The 12,233-nt window shown below is 47.7% G+C and overlaps 1 protein-coding gene across 1 annotated transcript in view; it reads right to left on the bottom strand.

Moving 5' to 3' along the window:
• LOC144152612 (E3 ubiquitin-protein ligase SHPRH) overlaps positions 1–12,233 on the bottom strand; it is a 1,006,539-nt gene that overhangs the window by 896,213 nt on the left and 98,093 nt on the right. The gene's annotated exons all lie outside the window — the stretch shown is intronic.

The following is a 12,233-nucleotide window of genomic DNA, read 5'->3' as shown; positions in this document are numbered from 1 at the left end:
CCAAAGGGGGATTGAATGGCCCTGTTGGTCAACTACTGATATGGCCATGGCGTAACGGCAGCTACAGTCTTCGGCGTCCACGTAAACCACGGCCTCGTGGTGTGCGATCCTTTTGTGTTTTGCTTGTGCCCTGTCCTGTCTGCGTTGCCTGTTGTGTTCAAGGTTCTTGGCAATGGCGTGATGTATATAGGTCTCCTGACACTGGCCGGAATGTCGTGTTTCTCCCCTAGTCTCCCTTCGTGGTGTTTCGAGGATGCGTCTGCCAGTCCGGCTCCTGGTGAGCCCCTCCAGCTGCGCTATCGTCTGAGCTCCTGCCAGCTTGTTGAGCGTGCTGTGCAGCCCTATTGCTTCAAAGCGCTCGTTGGAGGCCGTAATTGGTATGCCAATTGCCTGACTGTAAACTCTTTTTATTAAAGCGTTGATTCTATTGCACTCGTCCACCTTGAGGTTGAGGAAGAGAGTGACGTAGGTTACTCGACTCAGGACGAATGCCTGCACAAGCCTGATTAGGGTGTCCTCCTTCATTCCTTGGTGCCGGTTAGCTATACGCGAAATGAGCCGGGTTGTTTGATACACTCTTTTTTCGAGTGCCCGGATTGCCTCGATGTTGTGGCCTGTCTCATGAATTTGCAAGCCCAAAACCCTAATGCATTTTACTAAATGAATGGGTCGCCCCCCTTAGTGCACAGCTGAATTCGTGTTTGTTTAGGGGGCGCTTCTGCTTTCTTCCTTTCCGCGTCGGCTGATAGAGCAGCACCTCTGATTTTTGTGGGGAGCCGTCTAAGCCGTGTCTTTGAAGCACGAAGCACTCTAGCGCGAAGCGTTGGAAAATCGTGTCCCGGTGTGTTCTTTTAGTACGCGTTCTTCCCACGGAGATAAAATTACCGTGGCCGCATGATGCTGCGAGGGCATGAGACGACAACGAAATGAGACGCCGACAGCCCGAACACCTAAAGGGGCTTTGCTCCTAAAAGTTCAGCTGGGCACGGAACGTGTTTTCGCTATTGGCAAGTACCGGCGCGTGATACGTAACATCGTCGTGACCAAATATCTCACTTGGATGAGAACGAATCGCAAAATGATGGCCACATGGATCGAAGAGCTCAGTTGGATGGTATCGCCAGGCTTTCGCCTTCAAAGCATCCAAGCAGACTTAAGTGCTCCCGAGGCATCTTTTTGCCAGTCGGATCTTATGTGCACCAACATTGCGCCTCCTTTTTTTGTGTGTTTTGTGGTTCTAGGAGCCAGCGTGTTTTCTTGAAGGGGACCTGGAAGGCGTTTTGAGCACACTAAATTCACAAGCTCAGTCGTTAGGTTGGGTGGCCAACGTCATCTGTGCCAAGTATAACTTCTTTACGTTGCACGCTTTCGTTGGAAAATTTGTCGCCCCTTTCCCACCCTTTCCTACGTGTTTTTGGACACCGACATTTAAACGCATGTGCGTCATCTGTTCTCCCATGTACGCCATGAAGCAGAAATCCTGCCATCGGACGGCTTTTTTTCTCGCGCTTTCGGCGAAGACGAGCGTCGTGTGCTCGGCGTCGGCGGGATGCGGCGGCACCTTCGCGCTTCCTGCACTACGCTTGCACGCTATGTTTACCTGTTTCACTCTATTACCACGCTTCTCGTTACATAAGACATGGGCGCAGCTTGCACAACACGCGTGCGCCCTGCTCTAGTGCGTCGCTGGTATGCTCTGTGCCTCCCGAAGAAGGCCGTTCATGGCGACTGATACCGCAGTCCTAAACGGCGCGTTTCGCACACGGGATCTCTGCCTCCAGAAAATGTCTTTCTGACATGCCGCCGGCAGGAATGACCCCAACACCGAAAACAAGACCCCCCAACGGAGGTGGCACATGTGAGAGGCGCATTCCGGATAAGCAGTGTGCGCGCTGCGTGAACGAGAACAAGACACATATGAGCCTCCCCGTGCGGCTGATAAAGCATTCCTAACCGATGAATACGTGATTATGAGTTCTCCATTGCTTTAAACTGTGTTTTTGACGTGCCGCCGATAGGAACCACCGCAACGTGCAGTCGGCGGGGCGCAAAAGCGGAAATGGCAGGGACTTCACTTGTGAGGAGCAAAGCATCATGGGAGGGAACTTTCGCGCGCCTTCAACAGCGAGGGGGATAGCGAAAAGACGAGGAAACGCGCCGCGGTTGCAATCCGGGGTTATTGATTTACAATTTCTCAGCTAATACTTATCCGTTCACAATACACCTCAGCCTCCCCCCCCCAATCAAAATGTATTGGGTTGTTTAAAACGAAAACGGTTAAATCTAGTTAGAAGTACTAAATGCGATGATATCAGGATTTTCTGCAATGAAGCTGACTGCGCATATGAAACCAAATATGATGCCAGTTTCACGCGTCGCACCATTTCTTGCCTCCGTCACACATCTGACACGTCTCATTGTCAGAGTACTGGCGTCAGTTAAAGCTAAGACATGTCTCCAACCGTTTCTGATGGCACCATAAAGAAAAAGAAAACATCAGCTGCCGTGTGTCGCAAGAGCTAACGATCGAGTTGGAAATGCCAACAACGCAAAGGCTGCCGGTGCAACGTCGTTTGGGCTGCGGAGGAAACTGTTTTCGGTTTGTGTCGAAAAAGAATAAGAATGGAAAGGAACCACTCGCGGCCAATCGGTAATAGCGCCCCTTCTTACGCGCAGCCACCAAGGCCAACACCAGCCGACCGTGTCAGCGATCGCCAGGTGTTCCCGGGCGACAAGAGAGAGAGAGTGTTAATTGAAATGAAGATATTTACAGACCGCCGAGAGGAGTGGCGCTTCGTCTTCCCTCCCTGCTGCTAGCCCTTTCACTTTCTGCCTGCCGCTAACATTCGTCCTGTGGATGGCAGCTTGCGATTGCCTTTCGAGTGCAGGACTACGCTGAGCGCATGTTTGAGTGCCAACGTTAGTGCTCAGTGTGCTCCCGCAGTCAAAAAACCAAAAGAACACGAGTTTGACGGTCTGCTTTCGAAAATGACGGTAAGAACCGGGAGGTAAATGAGGCACTGAAGCATTTAGCAACTCCAGCCAGACGCATGCCGGGAGGTTTTCATGTCACGTCACTGGCAGTGGTCACGCAGAAAACATGGGCTTACAGTACGACGGTTCACTTCCGTGAAACTTATTCAACAAAGTTTACCAGCGGAATGGCCTTAGAATATGACTCTTCAGTGGGGCTGTCTTTCGTCAAGGCAGTGTTGTGCACGAGGGTTTGCTATCTGATACAAGAGACGTGCTCTCTGGGTTGTAGCGTCGATTTAATCCCTCATACGTGTTTGTCACGCCTGCCGTGGTGCTCATTCAGTCCCAACTCCACTGGAGCAATCCGTCAGCCATACGCAAAGAACGCGAAAGTTTGACTTGTAAGATGGCCACACGGAAAATACTTGCGTTCGCTGCGGCATGCACTCCACTGCTGTGGCGGCTAGCCCCCGTTGCAGTGGTCGTACTCACCTTCCGTGATTGAACGTAAATCACGAAGGCTCGCCTCCGCTCCGGCGACTCGTGTCGGCGCCTACAGATGGCACGAATCGGATGAACGTGGCGGAATTCCAATAGCATTTTTGCAAGCTGCAGACTAGACTGAACCAGAAGTGAGAGAGGCGTGCATGAAGAACAATTATGTTTGACAAGGAGCCCGCAGTTGCCTCTAAGAGGAGCAAAAAAGTGTCAGAAATCCTACGCGGTTATACTTATGGAGCACAGCGGGAGAGTAAAGAGCGTCACGCAGTCCCAACCTACCGTAGCCCTAGACCAACCTAACCTAACCTAAAGTAGCCTAACCTGATTTCGTTTTCCTTTTATTCAACAGGTATGTGGTGCTGAGCAACGACCTGTAAAAATACTCTCCCCGAGATATACATACAGGACAACCGTTACACGCAGAATGCCGGGCCACCGGGCGCGGCTGTCGTGAACTTCAGACCATTTGTGGGCCCCCGGGCTGCATTTTAAAACCTCATTTTTGTGAACCGTGAACTCAAAACAAACTCGTCCAGTTGTGCATTCTACTACACCATTGTTCAAGCAACAGCTGTATGTAGAACAAGTCTGTAAAAAAAATTAAAGCCGTTTTTTTTTTACTTCAAGTTTTTTCCGCGCTGCGTATGAGAGGCGGTTTAAAGATGGTAGGAGAGAAGAAAGTAGGAAGGCAAAAGAAACAGAAGAAAGTAGGGAGAGAGTGGCTGCCAAGAGCACAGGTGGTCACGAAACCGATAGGTTTTCGAGTCCACAGGTATGCATGCTCCACTCAATGTGAAAGCTGTCGGAAGTGCAGAGCAGTGATTGGCCACAATGGGCTGTAGCGCCGTTATCCGCTCACTGCTACCACCAAATGAAAGTCGAATTTCCCGCCTTCGCAGTCCTTGCGCGTCCCCTGCCTGAAACTGCGCCAACGGGAGTTCTGTCCTTTTTGGGCTAGCTTTTCCTACAGCACGCGCCGGCGTTGCACTGCCCCTTTTTTTTCCGCTTGCTATTGTAAAAAAGACCCCAACGAACGTTCCTAACAAAATAAACGCGTGCGCTGCCGGTTAATTACGTATATTTTGCCTCAAATGTACCTATAGTTTTATTTCCGCTAAATAACGGGTAAATGTAGGACAAGCGCCATCGGTTCACGAGTTTCGATCGCTTATGACTATATAAACCGGTCGGTCTTCAAAGCACGACGGAACGCCCTGTGGCTCTCTACTTGGGTCCAGCGAGCGAGCTGGACACGACAAGGCGATCGCGCCAAAGTGCGTGTGCACTTAAAAGAACAGAGTTTCTACGATAAAGCGGCGTTTCTGTATAATTTTCGAAGAACGCGAAGGCCTATCGGCCGTCGTGTTGAACTTCGCCCGTCGCCACTGGACCCGCCCCCTGGACGCCCTTCGGAGCCCGTTCCGCTCGCTCGCCACCGCCAGGAGCCCCGTGTTCACCCCCTGCGCTGCCTTCGCCTCCCAATGCGGCTCATATTTTGAGCGTGCGGCAGCGTCTTACACCTCCTTTGGCACTGTTGTTTCCCTTTAGCGGCGTGCGATCCCCGGTTCGCGCCCCAATTCTTTTTTTTTTTGAGGCTCCACGCAAGCGCGTACAGGCCTGCGGCGCCGCTGTTTCTGCCTATCGCCGCTAGCGAGGAGGCACGGGGAGCCGCCCCCCCCCCCCCCCCCCCACCGATGAAGGATGCGCTTCCCGTTTTGAGCGCAGGTGTTCGCGCCCCACGTTTGAGAGCGCCGGAGATTGGAGCGCGCGCGCCTATATACGCCGAAAGTGACCGTATACTCTAGCCAGCGTCATTTTTGTCCCTGCATGTGAACGCTCGAGGCTTCTCGTTTTTAACTAATCCCAACACGAGTCCTCTCGAGCACGTCATCGCGTCTGTGGGTCGCGGACACAAGATTGATCACGGTGCAACAATAGGTACTAATGTCGGAACACGTGGGCCCGCCATTTCGGGGTGGCGCAAGATGGTGAAATGCAGGTGTGCGGGTCGTTGCGACAGCGACTCGCCGGCAGCCGAGGTAAGCTTCTCTGCGGAAGCACTTCTCTAATCGCGATGTTGCTTTTCCTGTTGGGGACATTCCAAAGGATTAACGAAAAACAATTGTTCGCCCACCTCGTTGGCTGAGTGTATATAGTTCTTCCGCCACACACACGAGTCCGCCTGGTTACACCGGATTACCGAAGTCGGGTGCGCGTGGAAGTGATGGGTTGGGGTAAATAGCGAAACGGACGATCACGTCCAGCGTACATGGAAAGAGCCCGCGGGTTACACAAGATTCAATGTTGTGGCGTGCCTTATAGGTGAGGTGTTTCGCCGACTAACGCGCTTAAGTTCAAAGTCTAAAATAGAACGCCCCGTTTCATGGAATACTCGAGCATTTCTTGGGGCTGTCATGCATATATACTCGGGGACAGCTTTCTCGGGCTATTATTTATTGATTGATTGCTTATAGTATCCCCTTTGAAACGGGGTAATGACGCGTCACCTTACCAAAGAAACGAATATACCTTTGGTTTATACTCTTCGTTTAATTTTAGCGCTGCTCTTAGGGCAGGCTCAAAATACTCTTTTCTGTTAGAGGTGGTAGCTGTCCTAGGCAATATTCCCCTCTCTGCTTTTCGTCCCCCAGTACTGTAATATTTTTTTTCGCCGCCTCGGCAGCCTTGAAGTTAACTCCCTCTGTTAACGCCCTTAAATCCTAGGGCTTCTGGAAGCCGAATATTTCCCTCATGTCGATTTGGATGGACACCCTCGCATTCTAACGCTATGTGCCGCATAGTTTCTGTTTCTTTACCGCAGACCACGCATGCCCCAGCATTTTGTGAATACTTCCCCACAAAGCTCTAAGTTCTCAAGAAACCTGCAGTAGCCTCAAAAATCAAAGCACTGCCTTCAGAATGATTGTAGAAATTTTCCTTTCTGATGTCCAATTTTTCTGCCCTGTACATCTCTAACGACGTTTTAGCTTCCATTTTTTCTCTCCATTTATTTATTTGTTTCTACCACCTTGATTTTTTGTTACCTTAGCTGTCTTTGATTCTCCACTGTTCTTTCCGTATTTCATCGTTAGCCTTCCAGTCTTCCTTAGCCAGTGGCGTCTCCGCGCTTTTCATGTACAGGTACCTAAAAACTTTAGCTGTCCGCCTACGTTGATCCATTGCTCTCAACCTCCCCTCAAAACCATTTTACACTGAGCTTCTCTAACTTCAAACGACGCCCAGCCCACATCGCCCTGCACTGCTTCGTTAGTTGTTTTACCATGCGCTCCTAAGGCCAAACGGCCTACCATTCTCTGGTTCACTTCAAGGCATGATGGAGTGTTTGATTTTAAGCAGAGTACTGCATTCGCAATTGTGAGGCCCGAAACCATTACTCCTTTTTACATTGCTATCACTACTTCATATTTGTTATGCCCCCACATCGCTCTATGCTTCATTATAGCTGCGTTACGCTTTCCTCGTGAGTTCTTAAGTAGTTATCCCCTTGGTTTATCCACACTCACAAATATGTATATTACATGACTCAGGGCAATTCCCCATGGTGTATTGACACTGCGGCAGTGCTAGTGTCATTGAAAACCATTATTCCCGATTTTTCAGTGCAAAAATTTAACCCCAGGGCCTGCGGCTTCCTGGCTGAAAGAACACTGTCAGTTATCAGCTGAAAGAACACTGTCGTCTGCGTATAATATTCCCGGAATACGCTGTTGTACCAATTCACTTTGCAACATATGCATTAGGTTGGACCCTAATTGAGTTTCTTCCAGTTTCTTTTCAAACCCTGCCATATAAAGCATAACCAGTATTATGCTCAAAGGGCATCCCTGTTTCATTCCTCGATGGGTGCTGACCTGCTGTGCGCATTTCTGCCCTTCCCACGTCAAGTGCAGTCTACTATCTTTATAGATTGCTATAAGGAACAGTATTAACTCGTCATCTAATTCGTGGAGTTTCAGCATCCTCCCAAGCCGTTCTCTTTACGTTGTCATATGCCCCTTTAATGTCCAAGAACGTAACCCATAATGGTCTATTCTGAGCTTTCGCAATTTCAGTGCACTGTGTTATCACAAACAAATTATCATCCAAGCGCCTGTCTTGTCTAAATCCATTCTGCAGTTCCCCAAGGATTTCATTTTTCTCCATCCATGTTTGATTTCTGATTTTATCGCCTGCAACACGAATCTAAACACCACTGACGTTACTGAGAGTGGTCGGTATTAATCAATACATGGCTTTGTTGCCTCTGCCTTTATATATTACATTCATCCTACTTTCTAGCCAATCCTCCGGTACTTGCTTGGTTTGTATCACCTTATCCTCTGCACTTATAAACGATGCCTTACAGATTCATCAGCTGCATTGGTATTCCGTCCGGGCCCACTGCGGTTTGGGGGAAAACCTTTTGCTCTGCCTTTTTCCAATCAAGGTTGCTGAAACTTACTTCCCTTTCCGCAGCCTTCTGTGGCGCCGTTGTTAGTGGTGCAGGCCTCCCTACCTCTACTTCCCTAAACTTCTCACTAATCACTCGATGAATATGCGCCAACGCCTTCTCTCCTTCCAATTGTTCCTCCTCCTCATGAATCAAGAATTTTTGATGGATATCGTTTTTTGAGGTTGGTTATTTTACATGATTTCAAAACTTCATGAATACGCTTTTGTCCTTCTTGCGTATTTCTGCCATCCATTGTTCGCTTTTCTGCTTGATCTTTGTTTGCACCATTTTCTGCACGTCTAGTTTTTTCCCTGGTAGATATCCCATTTTTCCTTCACTACCTCCGGTTCCATACCAGTTCTTTTTGCTTCCCTATGTTCTCTCGACGCCTTTCTTCGCTGGCCAATAGTCTTTTTATTTCCTTATTCCACCAGCTTCTGGGCTTTCCCTTCCCTTTCCATCAGTTTCGTTGCTTGGCTTCATTCAGCTTATGTTCTATGAACGCGATGAGTTCGTCATAATCCCGATTTATGTCTGGGTACTTATTGATTTCGTCTTCCATCATATCAGCGATGATCTTTAACTGTTCATTGTTCAAATTACTTCCTCCGGCTGTACCAATTTCTGAATTTATGCGGGTTGTGCCTCCAAAGTGCAAGGTAAGCCGCTTATGGTCGCTTCCTAAGCTGTCTGTTCCGTTTTCATATATCCTAATTTCCTGCAACCTTTCGTGCACTGTCTCGAAGACTAGACTATAGTCTATGCTGGACTGTCTTTTACCGCTTTCCCACGTTATTCGTCCGTCACATTTGTTTTCTGTATTTACTATTACTAGCCGGTTATAGTGACATAGATCTATCCCGACAGAACCACTGTGATCTGTGTATCCACCCAAACCTTCTATGTGGGCATTGAAATCTCCAAGATTGCAACTAAGATGCAGCCAAGGCTACAGAGCCGAACCATGCCGTTTCGCTGCACAGCTGAAAGCAGTTCAACAAAAAAATTGGGTGGGTGTAACGTAAAAAATTCATAATTATTTAGTTGTTAGCCTCGAATTGGTAATGCCTTCAAATTGTTAGCCAGAAAATGCGAAACAGGGAGCATTATTTTTAGATTTTCGGGGTTTTTTTTTGTTTGCGTCGTTCGCCAATGGTGTCGCGCCTCGGCTCTGTTCAAATATATATATATATATATAGCAGAACAGAGAGATACGGGACGAGGGACTCGGTAAAGATACATATCAAGGTTGCAGTCGTCATTGCCAGTGCTATTCGGCTTTTTTCGAAATATTTAATAGGGCCGAATGACGTGTGCTTGTCACGTTTCTTTGATTCATTGATAAAATAAGCGAAAATATAAGTCGAGAAAAAATCCGCCGTTTTTCCGGGAGCGGGACTCGAACCCACATCTCCGCATAACCGGTGCGGTGCGTTCGCCATTACGCTATCCCACAGCGGCTTCTCTCTCGACTTTAAAGCGGGGGTTTATATTTACAAGAGCTCTGAGGCCGGTCAACTAGCGCCGCCCCTCGACTGCAACCTTGATATGTATCTTTACCGAGTCCCTCGTCCCGTATCTCTCTGCTCTGCTACATGCATTACGAGGCACTGGCTCCAGCAGTTCGGATATGCCAATTGCTAACCCCGACCTCCGACCACGTTCTACGTGGCGGCCGCTGGGAAAGAAGACGTTCTACGTCTCCCGCGGTAGTCGAGGGGCGGCGCTAGTTGACCGGCCTCAGAGCTCTTGTAAATATAAACCCCCGCTTTAAAGTCGAGAGAGAAGCCGCTGTGGGATAGCGTAAAGGCGAACGCACCGCACCGGTTATGCGGAGATGTGGGTTCGAGTCCCGCTCCCGGAAAAACGGCGGATTTTTTCTCGACTTATATTTTCGCTTATTTTATCAATGAATCAAAGAAACGTGACAAGCACACGTCATTCGGCCCTATTAAATATTTCGAAAAAAGCCGAATAGCACTGGCAATGACGACTGCAACCTTGATATATATACATATATATATATATATATATATATATATATATATATATATATATATATATATATATATATATATATATATATATATATATATTTTGTAGAACAGAGACGTACGGGACGAGGGATTCCGTAAGGACACATATCAAAGTTGCAGTCCTTATTGCCAGTGCTGTTTGGCGTGTTAACAGTGTTTTATAGTGCCGAATGAGGTATGATTGCCTTTTTTTTTATGCAGGAATAAATAATTGAAAATTCAAGTCGAGATCCCGCTTCCGGAAAAAACGGCGCATTTTTTTCTCGACTTGAATTTTCAATTATTTATTCCTGCATAAAAAAAAAGGCAATCATACCTCATTCGGCACTATAAAACACTGTTAACACGCCAAACAGCACTGGCAATAAGGACTGCAACTTTGATATATATATATATATATATATATATATATATATATATATATATATATATATATATATATAGTGAAAGAAGTCGACTGACACGTTTCCCGTTTTTGTTGCCAACAGTTTCCCCATCGAACCTCATGATCTCTCTCTCTCTCTCTCTCTCTCTCTCTCTATATATATATATATATATATATATATATATATATATATATATATATATATATATATATATATATATATATATATATATATATATGATATCCTAGTCGACGCAGTTCTTTTTGCGCCCGGTATAGCTCGCCCCTTTAGTCGCCATATTGGATTTTCACGAAGCTTGAGAACCAAAAGCCGTCGAAACAAACAAGGCGAGTGGTCTGCAACATGTGCGCCGCCCGAAGGAGACTGGAGAAACCGGGACTGTCCGTTGTTTACGGCGTTCGTTCAGTTAGCCAGCGTGCTAGCGTAAGAGAGCGTACTGTCGCACGGCTAGAGGCGGAGCTTTTGAGTGGTATCCCCTGAAGTCCCCAAATCGTAAAATGGCTTCGTTTTGCGACTGCAAGACCGAGTCAAGTTGCTGAATGACAAGAGTGCAGCGTTACGATAGTTTCCCCCTTCAACGCACTCAACACGATCCAAATAGGATTTGACATCGCGCCGCAGTGTGTGCGTGCTGCTTTTTCGGTATACCGCGCCCGCGCTTTTTAAGCACGCTTCACATGTCTTCGGTGCTGCCCAGTTTTCAGCCCAAGAAGAGCTTACATATCAGTGCGTGCCCTCAAAACTGCAGCGCTGACAAAATTCACGTCATTTCTGGACGGTATCGTCCACGGTAGAGTTTATTAAGTCGGGCCGAGGTCTCTAGTCAAAGCGTTGGCTGGTGTTCAGAAAGAAATGAAGCTTAGAGAAGGAGATGGCAATACGCCTGCATGTACTCGGCGATCGTGGTTCAGCGTGCTCAACTACGGAGCTTATGCGAATAAGTGAGCAGTATCATATGCGTATCTGTCCCTCCGAAACTGAAACCGAAACCAATTTATCGAAAACTACCTTGGCGCAGTAACACAAAGCAGTTAGCTCCCCCGCCCGTAGCCGTAGCTTTCTCTCCATTGTCACAGAAGCTTATCACCGTTTCTGTGACAATTATCACCGCACATCCAGTGTTACATCTATGAAAGCAAGCCTATCTTTGCCTCTTCTTGAAAATCGCAGAAAAGTGTTTCGTTTATGCTTGTTCCATAAGATTTATCATTGTAATCCCATCCTCAGAAGCAGGCTATTGTCCAGTACATCTTACATGTCGTCCCGGATCGAGCATCAGCACAAAGTTCACGTTCCATCGGGTCGCACAAACCTGTTTCAGGATTCCTTTGTCCCCAGCACTTGTGCAAGTTGGAATCGCCTTCCTCGGGCCGCAGCTGAAATCGGCAATGAGATTGCTTTTCGCTCAACCATAACCAACCTGTTTTCATAACAAGCTGTTATTTGTAATGTTTATTGTTGTTTTGCTGCTTTTGTCTGTATTATTGTGTATTTCCCACTCCCCTCTGTAACGCCCTCGGGCCCTGAGGGTAACCCAAATGAATAAATAAATAAAGTTTAATTCTCTTTCTGCCAGCGCAAGCGTGTTGTCTCAGGTAATTTGTGCTGTTTCAAAGTGCACTTCCTACCATGTCGAGCAGGCTTAGCGAGGGAGGGAAAAGAAAAAAAATACCTCGTCCTTCTTTATAGATGTTGGACCAAAGAAAAGTCCTTTGTTTATTGGCGTACTTTGCAACCTCCCAGAACTCCCCAAGTTGGGGCAAAGCCCGAGGCTGCGTGCCAGATGATGCACCCAGTGGGCCGCTGGCCCGAATTAACGTCACGCTCAACTCCACCGAAGCGCATTTCGGGGACGAGGGG

This window comes from Haemaphysalis longicornis, unplaced genomic scaffold (assembly GCF_048455015.1).
Source record: "Haemaphysalis longicornis isolate Haplotype H1 unplaced genomic scaffold, Haemaphysalis longicornis Haplotype H1 scaffold_9, whole genome shotgun sequence".
NCBI classification, from domain to species: Eukaryota; Metazoa; Arthropoda; class Arachnida; order Ixodida; family Ixodidae; genus Haemaphysalis; species Haemaphysalis longicornis.
The sequence above is the reverse complement of the archived record's forward strand: the minus strand, read 5'-3'. Positions and strand labels throughout refer to the sequence as shown.